This window comes from Tupaia chinensis, unplaced genomic scaffold (assembly GCF_000334495.1).
Source record: "Tupaia chinensis unplaced genomic scaffold, TupChi_1.0 Scaffold000354_1, whole genome shotgun sequence".
NCBI lineage: Eukaryota > Metazoa > Chordata > Mammalia > Scandentia > Tupaiidae > Tupaia > Tupaia belangeri.
In genome coordinates this window covers 2,799,818-2,811,224 of record NW_006159849.1, presented here as the reverse complement: position 1 = coordinate 2,811,224, position 11,407 = coordinate 2,799,818, and the positions used below count along the sequence as shown (strand labels likewise).

At 35.2% G+C, this 11,407-nt stretch overlaps 1 long non-coding RNA gene across 1 annotated transcript in view; it reads right to left on the bottom strand.

Moving 5' to 3' along the window:
• Positions 1–3,823, bottom strand: part of LOC102475800 (uncharacterized) — a 24,098-nt gene extending 20,275 nt beyond the window's left edge. Inside the window, exon 1 of the long non-coding RNA XR_003550045.1 lies at positions 3,748–3,823. This is a non-coding gene — a long non-coding RNA (uncharacterized LOC102475800). The remainder of the gene's footprint in view (positions 1–3,747) is intronic.
• Positions 3,824–11,407: the final 7,584 nt, after the last annotated feature.

Below are 11,407 nucleotides of genomic sequence, written 5' to 3'. Positions count from 1 at the left end.
CGTGCTAGGCCCATTGCCACTGCTGAGTCCAACCCTGCCAACAACAGAGGCTATTGCTGAGCCTCCGACATGGCAGTACTTCCCCAGGGGACTGACTAGCAGTTGTATTTTACAGGATCTTAAAGGAATAGATAAGTACTTTACATATGGATTTGCCTTCCCATTTTTGTATTTATAGACGTTTTATTCATGAATGTGCTAACCCACATAACATCTGATTAGAGAATGACATGGCAAAGGGATGTGAGCTTTTACCACTGAATTCAGGGATCTTATTTGTCTCATCACACGGAAGCAGCTCACTCTACAGAACAGCCTGCTGTAGGCTCAGATCTGGTGCTAGCTGGGAGACAAAAGATGTCTGTCAATATGTGGTGAATTTCTGTGGCAGCCAGAATGCATGCGAGAAATAGAGATGAGAGGGCGTAGTCCTTTTATTATACTAAATGAACCATTTAAAGTTGTTTTGCTTTTCAGGCTTCATGCATTGAGCTCAGTGGCTTTGGATGTTTGAATATTCCAATATTCTTCCACACGGGAACCAAGTCATAGCTTCATTAGATTGGAGCTGTGACAACCCTAACACTGACCCTTGGCCAATTTAGGTTCCACATGGTCCTGAACCAAGAGGAGGAAGTCGTCCTAGCAATTAGGGTAGTTGATCTCAGTTCTGAAAGGAAACTGGGTTGCTTTATAAATGGGGCAACAACTGCGTCTGCTGCCTATTCTCTCAGGAGTCTCAGTGAGAAAAGGTACCTAATAAAGGCAATGTTCTAAGGAATGAAGGATTAAGTCACCCTGTCAGGTAAGGAACCTATCCAGCAGGCAAAGAATAAGAATATGCAACATAGAGTAGTAAGATGTGGTTATCAGGTTAAGCTTAATGACCAACTGTGGAAGTAGGGACATAACATCTGTATTTTGGAGCTTATCTACTCAACTTTCCCCCATATTTTATATGAACAGAACTGGTGGTGGCTGTACTTTATCATTAAAATTCCTTTAATTCTTAATACATTCTTGCAAATAGCCCATCAAGCCTTCTTTAATTCCCATGGGAATATTCTATTTCTTATCCTAAATGAACTATTACTGATAACTTTACATCAGTTAATTCTTCAGAAGCTCTGACTCTATGTTGCGATCTCGACTTTGACAGTGCTAATTATTACATTACAATCTGAATATTAAAATCAAGAGTGAGGGAACTAGCAGTTAGCATAATGGCTGTGTCGCTGGATTCCCACGTAGTCGACCGCGGTTCGCGTCCTGGACCCGGTGGCTTAAAACTCACGCCGGGCGCATGTGCGTGCATGCTCAAGATCCCGAGAGGAGAATGGAGGAGAAGGGATTGCGGCGTGACCATCCCCCCTGGGGGGTGATTTCTCGCTTTCTATCTCTGTGTCTCTCTCTGTCTGGCTAGCGCACGTGCCCTATAGCGAAAACCTCTCAAAAAAAAAAAATCATGAGTGAATGGTTTCAGAGTCTGAAGACCTTACCACAGGCATTTGAACCCGATGGAGTACATAATCTTCTAAACTCATGAAAGTGCTTGGGTTTATTATTCACTATTGATAAAAAGGAACCAAAGTGCTATTAGTAATTAATGTGCTATTTCTAGACTTGCCATGTTATAAGCTTAAATTAAGTTTAAAACTTTGTGGTACCATTCTAGAACAGTGAGTTTTAGTTTTGGGGTACACTGATGAAAATTATGAAACTTCTTTGCCAAAAGAAAGAAAGAAAGAAAGAAAAAGGCATACATTCAAATTATAGAAATGGTCAGATTTCATGATCCCATTTATGCCCTTGTTGAAGAGCCTTCTCCACATTTACCTGAATATTTGTATCCTTCAGGTTAATGTAATTATCAGTGATGGAACACGAACTACATGAACTCTAGAGTCTTAAAAACAACATTATGGGGGGAACCAGCGGTTAGCGTAATGGCTATGTTGCTGGACTCCCACGTAGTCGACCGCAGTTCGTGTCCCGGATTCGGTGTAAATAAATAAATAAATAAATAAATAAATAAATAAATAAATAAATAAATAAATAAAAAAAACATTATGGGGCCAGCAGGTGGCATGGTGATTGAGGTGCTGGATTTCCACATGCTCAACTGTGGTTTGAGTCCTGACCCTGGCAGCTTGCTTTCTCATTTTCCCTTTCTCTCTCTGTTTCTCTCTGGTGAGCACATGTGCCCTTTAGCATATTTAAAATAATAATAATAAATAAAATTAAATTAAAATTTAAAAAGGCCAGTATCTCTTACTTGTATTTAGAGACAGAATATGAGAAAGAGAATAAGAATCTGCATTACTTTAAGACCAAAATTGAAAAAATAATAGATTAACTGAATTAGTGAATTGAACCAGTGACATTTCTCTGGTAGCAGGCTGAGTTCAAGTCTTGAAATAGCTGAGTTCCATCACAGAGGAAAATAATCTTATGAACCCATGGCAAAAATAATAGTGTAACTGAGAAATAAATGCACTAATTACAAGGTAATTTGTAAGACTAGATTTCCAATAAAAACTAAGTATTAAGGTAGTGCAGTGAGCCACAAAATGAGATGCTTTGCTAGAAGCCACATGGCCAAGCATGAGTTCAGATTCCTGGGGTCAGCTTGGAAACATACTAGGTGTGTGTGCATGTGCACAAGATTCTGACAAACTGGAGGGCCAGGCATGACAAGCCCTGGTTGATGGTTCTCCTTACCCCATCCATGTTCCTCTGTTTAGTCAATATGATAAAAAAAAAAAAAATTGGTAACTTTTTAATTGTCAGAGGGCACAAGTATAAGTCAGAGGAAAAAAAGAGAGGGAAAGGGGAGAAAGAGAGAACACCCACCAGTGGGGCATGATCACGCCTCAATCCCTTCTCCATTTCTCCATCCTGCTGGGATACTAGGCACACCCACCGAGCATGTTTTTCAAGCTGTTGGCTGTTAATGGAATCTTGGTTGGCCATCGGGGCTCTGGCTCCTCTAACTACTAGGCCATGAGCTTGCCCTGGGAACTTTTTATTTCTTGTACAAAAGTTCCACATATCTCACAAGTGGTAATGGCTGCAACACAAAGAAGTCCAAATTGGTTAGATTCATTTTCTTTCTTGTCTGGTATTATCTTTAACATAAACTATAATACTGTCTGCCTTTTATTTATTAAATAACAATATTGGGATACACTTTTTAAAAAATTTTTTTGGAGAGATTTTTGCTATAGGGCGCATGCGCTCACCAGAAAGACAGAGAGAGGCAGAAAGTGAGAAATCACCCGCCAAAGGGGATGACCGTGCCACAATCCCTTCTCCTCCATTCTCCTCTTGGGATCTTGGGCACGCATGCACGCACACGTGCCTGGCGAAAGTTTAAGCCACTGGATCTGGGATTCGAACTGCAGTCGACTACATGGGAGTCCAGCAACATAGCTTTTATGTCAACTGCTGGTCCCGACTGGGATACAATTCTAAATTACTGGGTTAAATGTCCTTATAAATTGGAATGAATTTGTTTGTGTAGACGAAGATGTCAATGTTTTCATTTTAGAGATAACTTTTTGCTATGATATGATATGCTGGAGATTCACAAAGAATATTTTCTGCTTTATATTTCTGTTTTTTGAAGAAATCCCGCAAATGAATTGGCTACTCTTTCATCTTAATCTGTTATTGTACTGCTAAGAGAAATACCTGAGTCTAGTTAATTATAAAAAAAAAAAAAAAAAAAAGAACTTAATAACTCACAATTTGGTGGCCGGAAAGTCCAAGGGCATCACAAGATAGCAAAAGGCAGAACATTCAGCAAAGCAGTGTGTGGTCTGTATCCAGGTGACTTTCTGAAGCTGTAGTTTCATTAACTGATGCCGTAACTCCATCACAATGTAACATAACCATCACATACCCACCCTACTGACATCATCGTACCCAAATGTTTCACTTTGGGATACCATGAAGGAATTCAGTTTTCACTTAATACCTTTACAATATAATCTATACAATCAAGAGCCAACACATGAATTTCTGGAGTACATCTAATCACTGCCTACTAAGACCAAATTCTAAAACACAAAACTTTGGGGGACATTAGGGTTTAAACTATAACATCCTCATTCTAGGAGGCTTTATACATTGGGTCATCGGAAAAGTCCTAACGCATATCTGAGTAGAAAAATATAGAAAAATAATGTTAAGACTTTTCTGACAGCCCAATATGATGATCTAAAAAAATTAAATGTCTTCAGGGTAAAATATTTCTAAACTTGACTGTGGTGGTGGTTACTAAAGCTGGCAGACAATAGACATCAGTCAATATTTTACAGTATGCATTCAAAACAAAGAAAACTGAATAGGGTATCTTGTTATATCGATTAAAATGAATTTTACTAAGCTTTCAATCTAAGTAAGGAACGTGGGTGCCAAATATCAATGTGAAGTGACATAAAACAAACACATTATGAACATCCAAAAATCTGGATTTACAATGGAAATGTTGACAGCTTCTGAAATTAAATAGCACTCAATCACTAATTTTCTTTGAGGGTAAGATTTGTACCCTGCTGGGCTTATAATTTTGTTTTCTCTTTTTGTGCTGTTCATGTGTAAATATTGCCAATTTCATTTGACACGAAAAAGGAAAACAACTTAATTTTGTTTCTAAGCTAATGGATGACACTGAAACTTCCCTCTAGACGAGGCAGTGGAATATAAGCTTCCTGAGGATGACTTGAGGGGAAAGAAACCAAGCCATTTCAAATGTATTTGTAACAAGGAAACAAATTTATTGATTTTAAAAGACAAGACACCATTTTGTTTTGAAAAACACGAGAAAGCTAGCCTGAGTTCAAGTCTGAAATATTCAGAAAAATCCTACTAATATCTTTAGTATGTTCCAGTCATTTGTTTAAACAACACACTAAAAGTTAATATATATTTTTATAATTATAAAAGTTCCCCAGTTATTGTACAGTACACAATACAAATCGCCCACAAACTATTATTTAGCTCCTGCCAATTTTGAGAGGACATGATATACTAAAAGATTTAGCATTTCTCACAAAAATCACATCAGGAAATACGTATTTACAAAATCAAATACATTATACAAAAAACCATCACATGTTATTCGGTAAAGATGTTTTTAAATAATTAAAAAGTTTATTCAACTGTAGTCCAAAAACTGGAAAAGAACATTACATTATCTCACACATACAATCTCTACAAAAGTTGCTTACCTCATTTACATAATATATTCAGTCGATTGTAAAATAAATGTTCAAATATCTCCTAGTGTTACTAATGTTTCTGTGCTTGTGGGACTGAATAATGTAATCTGCCACTTACTAAGTGAAATTTAAATGATGGCACTTAAAAAAAAATACAGTATTTTAAAAAAACACAATGAAAGAAGTTTTACCTAAAAGGTACGAAAGCCCTGAGTGATAGTAGAATTACTGATTGGTAAGCACTACAATTAACCTAATTAAAAGTTTACCACCTCAGGCACAAATTTCCAGGTTTTCTCAAGGCACTCACTCAAAGTTTCTGTAACCAACACATTGGTCACCACCATAGGTCCAAATTAATGATGGAGATGAGTAGAGAAAAAAATTTGCTTTGGTACAAAAGATGCTTTTTAAACGAATAAGTTCAATACCTCCTCTATAGGGTCATTTAAAATTGTGTTTAGCAGGTTAAAACAAGGCAATTATCATTTGATCAAAAATACTAATTTATCGAAGAAAAAATTTACTTGGTTATCAACAGTCAATGGAAGTTTTTTCTTTTTCTTTCCTCTCCAGAGTCAAAAAATTCTAACAGAGATTTGTTGTCCTCATTATTAAGCTACATAAATAATTCTTACCAAAGATTTCATTACTCAGGGCTTCCAATCCCAATATTGTAATTTATTTAAAAAAAAAAAAGAAAGAGGGAAAAAAAGAATCAAATATCAAAACCAAATAAGAGACAAAACACATTTTTTTTTTTAAAAAGACGTATCTTCAATTACTTCAAATAAAAGAAAAAAATATCCTAGGCAGTCACTTTGTAAGTGGCTTTTACTATTTAAGTAAAATTGGTAAACTAAACTCAGGTCTACTGGCACATAAAATCACTAGCAGCAATGATCAAGGCATGCAAACTGAGAAGCATTTACAGTAAATCATCATGAAGAATTCAAAAGAAGAGAGTTAAATTAAAACCCTTTGAGTATTGCATGTTAACACATGAGTAATTTGCATGGTTTGACTTCCTAAACTGCCTAAAAAGCAACGTTTACGGCATACTTGCACTATGCTATGGATGTCCTTTTACCAGACATCGGGATAGGTTACACTCTTATTTGCGCCCAGCTAGCGCAGCGCAAGCACATCTGCAGACAACACTGCTCTTGTGTTCGATCACACAGGGGACAAAGGGATCAAGTGCATGAAGAGATTCCCTTGAACAAAACCAGCAATGGTGTAAGCAGACTGACACTGAGAGATAGCAGAAGCAGTAGTCATAGTATCTCCTGACAGATGAGCTTAAAATCAAGTGCATTGCTCTCCATTCGATCTATATATAATAGTTTTGAAAGAAGTAGCAAAGTTTTGGAGCATAGATAAAATTATGCTCTGAATGAAATTCCCAATGAAATCGTTTTATGAGTGATCGAACTCCAAATAGCCTAACTGCCCCCAAAGAGTTCAGCTTCTCTTTATCCACTCGAACTCATTTCTTCCTAAGGCTTCATTTACACCTGTACTTTCTAAAGCTAAATAAGTGAGATATTTTGTTTTGTTTTGGGGAAAAAAAAGAAACGTAACCTTTTCTTTATCATACCTTTTAAAGGCAATCTAGGTACCTTCAATGTGCAGAAATATGTAAAAAAACATAGGTCTTCACAGGCCCATGTATTTGTCTTCCTTTTCTAGAGAGTCATGATGTGATGCTAGAAAAGCTGATTTTTTTTTTTTTCTGTAAACAGTACACTTACTTAGATGGCAGTGAATATTTGGGAATAAATATATCAAGCCCTCTTGAAGAAAAATTAAGAGTTGTATATAAAATGCAAGTGTTCGGCGTGGAAACACTTTCTCTTCCTACCCCCCCTTTAAAAAAACAGCATAATTAGACATTTGGATATAGAGTATATTTTACCGGTCTAAGTCTAAATAAATGATCTGAAAGGCTTTTGTCCCCCATTGTATATCTTACAATGCTCAAAGGGTTAATACAAGGCATTACATCAAAGGGGTTTCTAATACTAGAACTAAGCACTGAGTTAATGCTTCTATTCCAGTTTTATAAAATCACCAAACTTGCAGAAATACTAGGATTCCATTAATTACTTTGTCCTAACCATATACATGGAGGTTGTTCTGATCTAGTAACAAGCCCAATTTTCAATAGCACTGCATGCCAACTCTCCTCCCCCATGTTCTGGTGTGATTCACACAGATCACAGAAGTGATTTCAATTTGGGGATGGTTGTTATTTTCTCACCAAGAATTTGAGGGGAAGGAGAGGTTATAACAAAGGTCAATTGATTGTATATAACCACTGCCTCAAGTTGCACACAAAGGTGACTTGCCAAGTTTTTTACTTTCTACTTGTGTCCACACAGGGAGGACCAACATCACAGTGACACACATTTTTTTTTTTTTTACACTATGTTTCAAGCACAGCATTATTTTAAACATTTCAAATATATCATCTGAAGAATTTTTAAAAATTTGAAAATGCATTTAGCACTTCTAGACAGTGCACTCACATAAAAAGGTTCATGATAACGGTACTGAAACCGTATTCATTCCTGAATGACTTTTATAGCATTTTACAAGAACATGTTCTTTTTCACTCGTTTACTACAAATCAAAGGCAGTCAATGTTGCACACTACTAATTTTAGGTACGCAGTGTTAAAACCATTTTCTAAATTTTACTTTTGTTTTTAAAGTGCACCACCTAAAGAGAGGTGCATGAACCGTGCTATACAGTACAAGAAAAAGCACAAAAAGAAAAGCAGATTTCTGAAAAGGCAGTAAGACTTATACAGTCAGTCCAAACATAGTTTGGATGAAAATCCTGAAAAAGTGACCAGCAATTTGATATTCAAAGAAAAAACTGAAAATTGGGCCCTGTGTTCCAAGAAGATGATTCACCCATTCCATCCTACTGTTCACTGGTTTCATGAATACATAGCTTTTGAGTATAATTCCCAAAGTATACGTCAAGATCTAACTATACTCATGAGGCTGACCCTATCATCTGGAAATACCTTTTCTGAAACTTACAAACAGCCAATACGCCATCCTTACATTCTTCTTAACTGATAGTGTAGAACTTGCTTTATGTAGATAGATACACTTCATAACTAGTGTTTGATTACATTTCCAAGAAATATCAAGAGTTCTAACATGTATACTTGTGTCACTTGTTAATAAATGTATTAATACATCTATTAGTGTCTAATGTTATTTTAAAAAGTCAGTTTTGATGAATAAAAAAAAGTACAATTAATGCAATATATGTGACTGCTCCAATTTGCTCAAAAGTATAAAGTTACTATGCTGTATTTTAAAATATATTTTAAAATTCAAAATTGGTGAAAATATTCTTGAGTGTATGCGTGCATGTCTTACTGTGGGTTACAAGTAACTGGAAGTAGAATAAATAGTAGGTCTTCTTTTGTGTATTGGTCAGAACTATCTACACTAGTCATGAAGCATTAATATCCCTAAATATTCATAAAGGAAATTAGATTTTTTTAAGTCAAGTTTAAACATAAACAATTTATTAGTTCCTAATCTGTCCTAATTAAGAATAAACCATGAACAACTGGAAGAAATGCTGAATTCTAAAGGGTCCCCAATCTCTAAATCTCATTAATCTAAATTTGCCCATTATTATCAGATTCCTCTAATGATACAAATATATTCAACATTAAATTAAAGGAAACAGTGATAATAAATACATTTAAAGTCATTCAATAAACAAGATTAAACAACTAAATACATTTGGTCCAATACGGATATAGTATCATTCTGGGGATAGTGGATAGAGACAGGAAACTGAAAACAATTCAGAAAGGAGAGTCAAATAAGTGTTTTCATTATTAGATTTTAATTTTACCTGTAAATATTTCCTAATGTATGATGGAATAGATACAGGGTCTTTTGCAGCTTAATATGTTTTGGTTTGCCTTTTGTGTGTGTGTCTGTGTGTGCATGTGTGTCTGTGTGTGTATGTATGATGGTACAAATGGCTGTTTAGGGAGAAAAAAGAGGAATGATTAAATATTTAGATGAAGGTGATCTATAGTACGCTAAAGACGACTTTCAAATTATGAGTGAGCTGTATAATATAAAATTTGAGTAAGTTTAAAAAATTACATCTAATACATTTCAATTTTACTTAAACTTTGTTGATCTTATTTGAGTACTTGGAGGCAATCAAGGAACGACAGTGTGAATGAACTGTACATTACCTGATAAGCCATTTGGTATTTTTAACTTCAAAGGCTGGCTTGCCCTCTTCTTTCCAACCCTCCCTCCCACCCCAATATACCTGGAAGATAAACATCTTGAGTTTTAACATAGCCTCATTAATAATCTGTAAATAATTTTGTGCTTTCTTTTCTTCTTTTTTATTTTTTTGGCTTTATTTACTTAGTTTTTGCTGACTTGTCTTTTACTTCCACTTAAATGAATGGATGTGCCTTCATCTTCTGTTAATAATTTGAGTGCTTAAAAGAACCTAGGTTTTTCATGCAAATTAAAATGGGGATGGGTGTATAATCTTTAGGATCTCACTTTCTGACTCTGTAGCAGACTCCTGCCTCATGGGCACTGATGTGTGTATGTGGACACACAGACGTCTAGACACACAGACAAACATTAAGACTGAAAGATGCACTTCGATAAGTACCTGCTTATTTTGTTAACTTTCTAGAATTGTAACTAGATAAGAATGATCTAAAACATACATTATTTTATGTAATAAGTTGGTATTAAAACTAGCCTGCTATCCACACCCTTTAGCAATCTAATTTGTAATCAAGTAATATTCAGCTCTAAGAATAAAAATAGGTTCACGGTCACTCAAAGAGGGAAATGATTTTTGTCTTTTTGTTTTGCTTTGTTTTCCCTAAATTTCCTTTGAAGAACATATAACCTGTCCTTACCTCAGGAATCTGAAAATGACAGGCACACTTTGTCAAATGGATTGAAGAGTTATTCACATGAGCAAAATAAATCTTACTAAACCTTAGCTTCAGTTCTGTTTTAAGGCACCATGTAATAGCCGAGGTACGATGATCCCTGATGTACATTCTTCAATGGCAATGGTCCATCCAGCCACCTATCCAAATCCTACAGAATTGGGGATAAGTAACAGTGAGGTGTGCCAGTTACACTGCCTTCAGGTTCTGTTTAAAATTTAAATCCACATACTTTAGAAACCAGGAAATATTTTTGAAGGAAATAACGATATGCAGGTTGCTACATTCCTTGCATTTTATAAATTTTCTTTTATAATAGCAGCATACTGAACTACTATTAGGAAAAAGACCTGGAATAAAAGAAAGTCATCCAAATGGAATGGTTTCCTGTATGTCCAGCTCAGCATAAGTAGCATGTACACTTACAAAAAAAAAAAAAAAATCAAGTCATTTTTTCAGCCTCAGTATCTAACTATAACAGCCCCACTTAACAGCAGAATGCATCTGTGCAGTGGTCCCAAATACAGAATCAGTAGTCTTTAAACAGAGGAATTGGTATGCAAATAACAGTTAAAATTCAATATTTAACGGAAGCTTGCATTGTTAACGTGGTTTAATAATTATGTACACAAATTATGTACATATTAGCATAATCTCTTATGATTCTGTCATTTACTCTGAACTGAAAAATGTACAGCTCAATTTTTCTTCAGAGAAAAATAGTTGACCTTCCCAACCCTCTAGCTCTATAATAAAAATGTTCTGTATTCCCTCTCCATACTCCAAAATGTTATCAAAATAGTGTCTTATGGTTCTGTCCAATGAAAAGCACCTTTCAAAAGCAAAGCTGATGCATCTGCTGCCAAATGGGCATGCCTCCAGTGTAAATCAAAGAAATTCATTTCTTTTGATATTTCACAGAAGTGCATCTAATTTAAAAACTGACACATGAAATCATACAATCATACAGGACTAACAATCAACAATAAAATATTTTAAGCTACAAAAATGTAAATTACTTTTTAATTATAAGAAAACAAAAACATTGACATTAAGTGTTTTAAAAATCCTTCTTGACACCTGAAACTAAAGAAAAAAAAAAAACTCTTATTAATAAGAGGCAAGTAATTTGTTTACATTAAAAAAAAAAAAAAAAAAAAAACACCTGAAAAAAAACATACCCCATTTAAGGAAGCCAGGGGGT